Source organism: Peromyscus eremicus, chromosome 1 (assembly GCF_949786415.1).
Source record: "Peromyscus eremicus chromosome 1, PerEre_H2_v1, whole genome shotgun sequence".
In the NCBI taxonomy this organism is placed as follows: domain Eukaryota; kingdom Metazoa; phylum Chordata; class Mammalia; order Rodentia; family Cricetidae; genus Peromyscus; species Peromyscus eremicus.
The window spans coordinates 27,679,965-27,690,310 of NC_081416.1; the positions used below are offsets into that span (position 1 = coordinate 27,679,965).

Consider the following 10,346-nt stretch of genomic DNA (forward strand, 5'->3'; position numbering starts at 1 on the left):
GCACCAAAGCTACATAGAAACCCTGTCTCGAAAAACATCCATCCATCTATCTATCTATCTATCTATCTATCTATCTATCTATCTATCTGTCTGTCTGTCTGTCTGTCTGTCTGTCTGTCTGTCTGTCTGCCTGTCTATCTATCTATCTATATCTATATATATCTATCTATATATCTATCTCCTGATTATAGTTTTCCCCCTCTCTACTCCTCCCAGTTCCAACCCACCTCCCCTCTCCTCCAGATCCACTTCCTTTCTGTCTTTTATTAAAAAAGAACAGGCTTCTAAGAGATAACAACCAAACACAGCAAAATAAAATATGATAGAATGAAACAAAACTGTCATGTTGAAGTTGGCTATAGCAACCTAACAGCCGGAGAAGAGTCCCAAGAGCAGGCACAAGGGTCAGAGACCCACTTGTCTTCATAGTCAGGCGTTCCATAAAAATACTAATATAATAGCTATAAAATATACACAGAGGACCTGGGGCAGACCCATGTAGTCCCTCTGTTTGCTGCTTCAGTCTCTGTGAGCTCATATGGACCTTGCTTAACTGATTCAGAGGGCCATGTTCTCCCAGTGTCCTCCATCTCCTCTGGATCTTATAATCTTTCTGCCTCCTCTTTTTCAGGATTCCTTGAGCTCAGAGGGGAGGGATTTGATAGAGACCTTTAGCTTAGACTCTCTCTACATATAATGTCAGGCTGTGGGTCTTTGCATGTGTCTCCATCTGCTACCATCTATTTCCATCTGCTATCAGGAATCCTCTCTGATAATGACTGGATAAGGCACTGATCTATGAGTACAGCAGAATATCTTTAGGAATCATTTCATTAATTTTTTTTGAGCAGTAGTATTTGGTTTTGCTCCAGGTCTCTGGACCATCTAGTCTTTGGTTCTTGGTTACGCAACCAGTGCCAGGCATGAGTTCTCTCTACTGGAGTAGGCCTTAAGTCAAATCATACATTGGTTGGCTACTTCCACAGTTCTGTACCATGACTTCCCTAGCATACTTAACAGTCAGGACAGATTGTAGATTAAAGGTTTTGTGGCTGGGTTGGTGGTCAGGTTTCTCTTTCGATAGCCTGCAAGGTACTTTCCTGCACCAAAGAGACTAGAACATGTGGATGAAGGCTCCATGTAGGCACCAGCTCAACTTCTCCACATTCAATGAATTGTGTGGATGTTGTCCTCAGCAATGGGGCCCCACTGTCAGTTTGTAGAGAGCAAACCTTTTGTTAGCATCAGCCTGAGTTGTTTGGGAATTCCCATGGGACCCCCTTAGCCAACAACTCAACTGAATGCAACTCAGTCCCTCCACTGGAAGCGTTGCCTGGGTACAGTCCCCATTTTCTGTTGGATATTCAGTAGATTTCTCATAGAACAACATACTCACTTTTCTCAGGAAGCCAAGGCCATTCAGATGCCTTCCATCATGTGACAAGTTAAGTCTGCCTAAACGTTTGGTCTATGATATAGTTGCTAATGAGCGTAGGAAACACAATTTCCTTGCCCCATCTCCAAGAGGTTCCAATGAGTTTACTGGGAAAGGGGCCAAGTGTTCAGCATTTAACAATCTCACTAAGTGATTCTAATGTGTGGTCTAGGATGAGAACCACTGGATTGATGGGCAGGAAGGAACACTAAGGGTCAGCATGCCAAAGATTCTGACATTGATAAATGTTTAATGAAGAGGTGCTGGCTGCAGAGTATTGTTGGGGGGTGAGGAATACCAACTGTGTTTTCTTTTTCTGAGCAGAAAGATGATGTGATCAAAACAGCATTTCTTCATGTTCTCCAAATTTAAAGTCATAAAAGCCACACAACCGTCTTGTGGTAACAGTAACATGCCACGTGAGAATTCTGCTTTCTGCTTATCCTGGCCTTTCTTTCCTAGTCTCTCTTTGCTTCCTGAGGTAAGCTCTAGGGTTAATTCAATGTATTTTCCCCGTTTACTTACATTTACAGGTATTCATGGAAAATACACAATTTTGATGCCATAGACTGAGTGCAAGTACACACACTCATTAGAAATAAAAAAAAATGTGGAATTGTAAACAAGACATTACAATGAGAGAGGAAGAGTTTAGAAGGGGAATGGCTACAAATGTTGACAATTAAGCTCCGTGGTGGTGCTGTCCTGGAATCCTGTTGTTCTTGAAGTTGAGGCAGGAAGATTGCAAGCTCAAGGCAGGCCTGAGCTACCCAGTGAGATCAAGGCCAGCTTGGGCAATGCAATAAGACCCTGTCTCAAAACAAAAAGTAAAAAGAGGGCTGGTGATTTAGCTAAATGGTAGCGTTTGGCTTAACATGCAACAAGCCCTTGGTTCGATTCCTAGAACTGCAAAAAACACTGAGAAGTAAAATCAGTTTTGCATAGACAAATATTGGTTATTTCATTTATTTTTTTAAGATTTATTTTTATTTTAAAAGTTAGGTGTCTACGTGTGTGCCTGTGTGTGGGTTTGTGCTTGTGAATGCAGGTGCTTTTGGAGTCTGGAAGTGGGCATCGGGGCCCCAGGAGCAGTTTGTGTTCTGAGCCACTGAGCCATCTCTCCAGTTCTGTCATCTATTTTTTTTTTTTTTAAAAGAGAAGTAGACCTTTCTTTCCACATTTCCCAAATAGATCTGGCTGAGTGGTTGATTTGGAGAGATTAATCAAAGAGTGAATTCCATGTCCTCTTCTGATTCCTCTGACTGTATCTTGCCCTCAGCTTTGGCTGAGCCCACAGGAGCAGCTGTGGTGACCGTAGACTCAGGGACGACAGCTACACATGCAGATGGATCCATAGAGAAGGCTTTGACCTTTTCATCAAGTGGGAAGATGTACTGAATCTCCAGAGACAAAGCCAGGACATACTGGTATCTGCCATGATAGAACATGCTATCAAGGCAGGCAACAGTCAGGTAAGCAACCTGCAGACAAACGCTGTATTTGAGATGCCATGGGATGGCCCATCACGGCATTCTTGCCCAGCATTAACACAAATACCCTACTGTGGGCCTATAGGTCTGTGGCATCTGCTTGGGGACTGCTTAATCTGCCCTACAGAAACATTTCAGGTAATCACCCGAAGTTGGATGACCTTTACGACTTCCAGGACTTTATGACTTTGGACTTCCAAGTCACCCTGTCCTTCAGAGGCTTCATGGAAGGATGTTGGGGACTGCCACCCAGGGTTTAAAGATGATGTCATCCTACTGAGGATGCTTGGTGAGATAAGGCTGCATATTACTTATGTTAATTACATTTCTCCGAATGTGTGAGATGAAATAATTTATGCTTTATGTTAGTATACATTAAATATACTTTTTTTTTTTTTTTTTTTTTTTTTGGTTTTTCGAGACAGGGTTTCTCTGTGTAGCTTTGCGCCTTTCCTGGAACTCACTTGGTAGCCCAGGCTGGCCTCGAACTCACAGAGATCCGCCTGGCTCTGCCTCCCGAGTGCTGGGATTAAAGGCGTGCGCCACCACCGCCCGGCTATACTTATTTTTATAACAGTCTCGAATATTTAGGAACAAGGGTAAAGGTGGTACAGTGCTCACACGCCTGACACTGTCTCCCTGATTACTATCTTCTATTATGGTCTCATGTTTGTCACGATTAATAAATTATCAACACATTCTGCCTAGGCCCATACTTTATTCAGATTTCTACACTTTCACCTAATCTCCTTTTTATATTTCAGGATTCCTGTCATATTGTGCCTAGTCATCATTTCTTCTTACATGCTGTTTGGCTATGACAGGTTCACAGAGTTTCCTTGTTGTCAAAGACTGAGAAAATTAAGGGAAATATTCGAGAAGTATTTAGCAAATCCCTCAACTGGGATTGTCTGCTACTTTATGATTAGGTTGGGTTATGGGTTTGGAAGAGGGAAATCTCAAAGACAGAACATCATTCTTATACTGTCTCAAGGGTATAAACTACCAACCTATCTTACTGTGGTGACGTTGACTCTGATATCTTGGTTGACGTAATAATTGCCTGGTTTCTCTCCTGCAACACTTTCCTTGCTTTTTGCCCCATTCATTCAGCCTCTACTCATTGGAAGACTGTATGTAAGGACTCCCCAGATTGTCCCCAGCTGTCTGCTGGAGCAAGAACCAAGAGATTTCCTTCTAGATATTTGTCATGTGTTCTCAAAGTTGGAGCAGACTATTGGTGCCTGGATCTCTGTGCTGGAAGAGCAACATAGATGCATACCACTGCTCCTGTAGGCTTCTGATTTTTTTTGTTTTTTCGAGACAGGGTTTCTCTGTATAGCTTTGTGCCTTTCCTGGAACTCACTCTGTAGCCCAGGCTGGCCTCAAACTCACAGAGATCCGCCTAGCTCTGCCTCCCAAGTGCTGGGATTAAAGGCGTGCGCCACCACCGCCCAGCTGATTTTTTTTTTAAAGATACATTTATTCAGCATAAAGATAAGACTATTACATTTAGCAGTCGACAGCATGGGTGAAAAAAGGTCTTCATTAAAACACTTTGTCAGAGTGAGTTATACTTTGCACAGAACTGCTGTGGGATAATGCTTTTGTACATTGGTTTAATAAAACACTGATTGGCCAATAACAAGGCAGGAAGTATAGGCAGGATAAGCAGACAAGGAGAATTCTGGGAAGAGGAAGGGTGAGTCAGGAGACACCAGCCCACCATCCAGGGAGCAACTTGTAATGGCACATAGGTGAAGCCATGGAAAACATGGCGATATATAGATTAACAGAAATGGGCTGAGTTTAAGTATAAGAGCTAGTCAGTAGTAAGCCTGAGCCTATGGCTGAGCAGTTTTAATTAAGATAAGCCTCTGTGTGTTTACTTGGGTTTGGGCAGCTGCTGACTGGGTGGGACACAGAGAAACTTCCAACTACACAGAATAGATGCTAAAAAAAAAAAAAAACCTAAAACACTTTGCTATCTAATTAGTCACAAACACACTCTTGCAGGTTTTTTGTTTGTTCATATGCATGAATATTGACTAAAGCATGTCTTCTTTATAGTGAGTAGCTAGTCCCTGCCACCTGTGCATGGCGAGTTCACAAATCATTTGTAACCTGTAGCTTCCCTGTGACTTCTCTGGCTCTCATTCCCCACTGAGCTTTCTTTCCTGGCAGGAATTAGAACCATCTGCCACTGCCAGAACCACTGCTGCTGCTAGAACCACCCCAGCCACCTTGGTTTTGTAGTTAAACAAAATACTTTCCTTTACCATCATAAGGACCAGAGCTTCTGCCCCCACAGTTTCCTCCCTTCATCGGTCCAAAGTTTGAAGACTGATTCTTGTAACTGTAATCATTGGAGCTTCCACCACCTCCAAAACTGCCTCCATTCCTACCACCCAAAGTCTCCACCTCCTCCATTGTCATAGCTGTAATGGTTGCCACTCTTGCCATAGCCTCTATCCTGCTTTCCCAGACCCTGCTCACCACTTCCATAGCCCCTGCTTCCTCCAGAATAACCGAGATCATCTCCTCCATAACCACCATCGTTACCAAATCCATTATGGCCATCTTCACTGCTGCCGTCTATCCACCACCACCATGGCTGCCATCAAAGCCACCATCACCATTAAGGTTTCCTCCTCAACCAAAAATGTCATTGCCACCAAAATCACCTCTGGGACCACCACCAAAGTTTCTGGAAACACTAGGACCTCTTTGGCTGGATGAAGCACCATCTTTTGCTTCTACCGGGCTTATTTCATTTCACAGTTGTGGCCATTCACAGTATGGTACTTCTGAATGACTGTCTTATCCACAGAGTCGTGGTTGTCAAAGGTGACGAATGCAAAGCCCTTCTTTCCCCCACTCTGTCAGTCATGATTTCACTCGCTTCAATTTTCCTGTACTGTTTAGAATAATATTGTAGGTGATATTCTTCAGTGTGTTCTCTAATGCCACCACCTAAAAACCTTTCACAGTTAAGTAGGCACCTTGCCTTTAAGAATCTTCTCTTGACAAAGCTCTGTTCCGTCCCTCAACTCCTCCATCCACCCTGTGTGCCTTGTACTCATAGCTGCATCCACTTCTTCACAATGGCATACATAACAAACCCAAAGCCCCTGCACCGCTTGGTGTTTGGATTTCTCATTACCACAGTCAGTGTTCCCCATTGCTCAAAACGGCTCCTCAGATTCTCACCAATCCTTCCGGAGGTCAGCAACCCTCCCCTCCCCCCCCACCCCTCCCATACCCCCACCCCTCCCACCCCCCACCCCCCACCCCCCGCCATGAAGAGCTTCAGCAGCTGTTCCCACTCCTTGGGAGACTCTGACTTAGACACGATGGCAGGGAGATGAGAGCCTTCCACCATGCTTCCTTACCGCATCCACAGGCAGAAAAGAGAAAGCTCAGGGATGTGTGGGGCTTCTGAGCTTGAGCTGATGTTCTGGGCGGAATGGTGATTCCCTCCTGCACCAGATCAGAATCCACCTTCTCCAGATATCTCTCTGTGCAGTGCTCTGCCTGGACCCACACTGAGAAGTGCCAATGTCTTGCTCCAGTTGCCCAGAGAAGTGGTCTTTTCTGTCCCTGTGCCTGGATCACATCCTTCCTTTTGCTATTGTTATCTAGACATAGGACTCTTCGCCACTGAAGTTCAATTTTTAAGGAGAGAAATTGGCTTTTACACCTTCACTTTTTTTTCTAACACTTAGGATGTAAGATAGAACAGTAGCTAGAACATTGTAGAGGAGGGTCTAGTATTAGATATTTTCATCAGAAGAAAGGGTCATATTCGTGAGTGTTTAATCCCCACTCTGAGCCCCTGACAAGCCTCCATCTGTCTCCATGCATTTACCTATTCTAGACATGGCTTTATAAGTGGACTCGTGTTCTGTATGACCTCTGTGTCCGGCTTTTCTCATTAGTACAGTGTTTTCGTGGTTCGTCCACATTTGTAGCATGGCTCAGCATTTTGTCTGGCCCCCAGTTTTCATTTTTTTGCTCGCTTTTCAAGGGAGGAGACATTTATTTTGACTCATGATTTAAGGGATGTAGTTCATTGTGACAGGGAAGATATGTAAGTGTGGCTCTGTGGTGACCAGAGCAGGAGGAGACAGCATGTATCTCCCTAGTATCCAGCATTTCGCTCCCTTTACACGGTGAAGAATTGTACACACCTTATCTGCTGCAGGAACGCTGCCGCTGCCTAGTTCTACCACTAGATGGCATCACTTTCCTAGGAATTTTGTTTTGTCGCTCGCACAAATAAATGTGAAGTTTTGTTGAGTCAAGAACTGCTTTCACTGCACAGCTGATTAAGGCCTAACAGATTAGTTATGGTGGGTCCATTGATGTTCTAGCACACAACATATATCCTGGATACAGCTAATATATATGTGGGTTAAAGGCAACAGTGGCTTCTACAGAAGTAAATGCTATTGATGGATATGCTTAAAAATACTTCTCTCATTCATATTGAAAGAATCATTGTATTAGTAGTCTTTTAGAAACCTTTTGATGAATAATTCCTATCAAGACTGGAGTAAGCAATTTATTGGGTATTTTGTAATGCTCCCCCTATGCCATAGTGAAATCTATGTGAGACTTGGCCCGAAGAACCTAGCTGCCCATCAACTGCAGGATCATAGGCAACTTAACTCCACTAGGCTTTTTTTCTCTTCTTCATCTTATCTATTTTTATTTTATGTATATGGATGTTTGCCTATATGTATGTGCACTATGCCTGGTACCCACAGGGGCCAGAGCAGGTGTTATAACTGGGGTTGTAGCCAGTTATGAGTCTCTGAGTGTGTGCTGGGAACTGAAATCAGGTCTCATGCAAGAGCAGCAAGTGCTTTTAAACACTGAGCCACCTCTCCAGCCCCTCAGTAGGCTCTCTTAAGCCTGTACAAAACACTCCACACTCCTATTGGTATTTGCACGAGTATAGTCAGAATAATTAAGTCTTATAAATTTTTTTTTTTATTTTTCAATACAATTCAGTTCTACATATCAGTCACGGATTCCCTTGTTCTCCCCACTCCCGTCCCCCTCACCTTCCCCCCAGCCCACCCCCCATTCCCACCTCCTCCAGGGCAAAGCCTCCCTCGCGGACTGAGATCAACCTGGTAGACTCAGTCCAGGTAGGTCCAGTCCCCTCCTCCCAGGCTGAGCCAAGCGACCCTGCATAGGCCCCAGGTTTCAAACAGCCAACTCAAGTCTTATAAATTTTATCAACCTAAAACAAAATGACATTTTTAGCATCTTCCATGGACCATCGCTAGGAGAGTGTGGTTTGAAAAGATTCCACGTGAGACAGATGACATGAATGTGGACAGGGAGATTGCTGGGGGTAGAAAGGTTTAAGTGTGGGGTGTAGCTGGAGAATTTTTCTCCAGCTCCCGCCACCAAGTCCCGCCAGTCCCAGAGCCCACTTATAAAATAAACACACAAACTCTTATATTATTTAAACTGCTTGGCCATTAGCTCAGGCCTGTCATTGTCTAGCTCTTACTCTTATATTTAGCCCATTTCTATTAATCTTTACTTTGCCACATGGCCTGTGGCTTACCGGTACTTTACATCTTCCTTGTCCTGATGGCGGCTGGCAGTGTCTCCTTCACCCAGCTTCCTGTTCTCTCAATTCTCCTCTCTGTTAGTCCCGCCTATATTTCCTGCCTGGCCATTGACCAATCAGTGATTTATTTGTTGACCAATCAACAACATATTTGACATACAGACCATCCCACAGCACTTCCCCTTTTCTTTTCTTAAAAAGGAAGGTTTTAACCTTTATATATCTCCAAAGTCAGCTTGGTATATTTGGGAATTTGGGCGTAGCTTCTCTTACTACTTCCTGCTGGAGGGGGGCGCTGTATCTTATGGGGATACAAAGAAAATTTTTAGGATTATGGAATAGTCCATGAGAGTGTATTGTCTGAGCCAGTTGCCTTCAAACCATTCTGGATGTTGGATCATCTCAGCCATGGGGTCATCGGAGACCTTTCAGGGGGTCTTGGCTGGTCAACTGGATGTATCTTAATCTGGAACAAATCCATAGCCTCTGGCTTTCTGTGGAAACAAAAGAGACTCTTTTCCAAAGCAACATATCCTTACATCCAAACTTTGAAGTCAAGGTACCTTTAAAATACATATTTTGGCATAATTCAACAGCTTTTGTAATCAAATGTTTTTCTTCAGTTACGAATATTAAAGAGAACATAATCCAAATTATCTGTGTGGTAGCCATCTTTACGTGGCTTATTTTTTTTTATATTAGCTTGAGCCTATTGCTTTAAACTGCAGCCTTCTAAGCCTGAAACAGTGCTGGCGCTGTGGCTGCTGGCTCCGCCCATTTCAGCTTCCCAACATGGCGGTGGTGTGTGTTTACCGCCAGCTCTGGGAGCTATCGTGGGTCAATGCTTTTATCCAAGCAGCATGCAGCCCAGAAACCTCTGTTTTTGTTTTGTACTAGCAAAGGCTAAATCCACCACATAGCTTAATGTGTCACTTGCAGAGGCCTCATTCCTGCCATACGGCGGCAGGTCGAGCACATACGCTAGGAACCCGCCAGCAGTAGCTCAAACACGCAGGCTGCCGCTAACTTGAAAGAGACAACTAGGAACTGTTTTCAGCTCCGTTTTAGAATCTTTTTACTCAGGTTTTAGGTGGAAACTCTTGCCCCACGTTGGGCGCCATTTGTAGCTGGAGAATTTTTCTCCAGCTCCCGCCACCAAGTCCCGCCAGTCCCAGAGCCCACTTATAAAATAAACACACAAACTCTTATATTATTTAAACTGCTTGGCCATTAGCTCAGGCCTGTCATTGTCTAGCTCTTACTCTTATATTTAGCCCATTTCTATTAATCTTTACTTTGCCACATGGCCTGTGGCTTACCGGTACTTTACATCTTCCTTGTCCTGATGGCGGCTGGCAGTGTCTCCTTCACCCAGCTTCCTGTTCTCTCAATTCTCCTCTCTGTTAGTCCCGCCTATATTTCCTGCCTGGCCATTGACCAATCAGTGATTTATTTGTTGACCAATCAACAACATATTTGACATACAGACCATCCCACAGCAGTGGGGAGCCATGGGAAAGGAGGATGGAGGAGGGTGTGGGGGATGGATAACTAACCCTAAGGAAGTGTGAAAAGCCATATGTACACCTATTATTTTATAAGTTTATTAAAAACATAACTTAAAAATAGTCTGAATGGAGATACCCTGCATGAGTGAGTGAATCACACTCCTCCAAGGAGCCATAGTTTATAGATAGAAATCCCAGTGTCAGATGTAGAACATGATTTAGGGAGGCTCCAGAGGCCCCCAAATAGTAGAGCTATTGCCATTGCTCTCGGTTGCCAGGTGATAAGACCCTATGGCTGAAGACACCATATACTGAAGTTACAG

General features: G+C 44.0%; 1 pseudogene; it reads right to left on the reverse strand.

The window, feature by feature from the left end:
- Positions 1-5,112: 5,112 nt before the first annotated feature.
- LOC131902794 (heterogeneous nuclear ribonucleoprotein A1-like) lies at positions 5,113-6,307 on the reverse strand (annotated as a pseudogene).
- Positions 6,308-10,346: the final 4,039 nt, after the last annotated feature.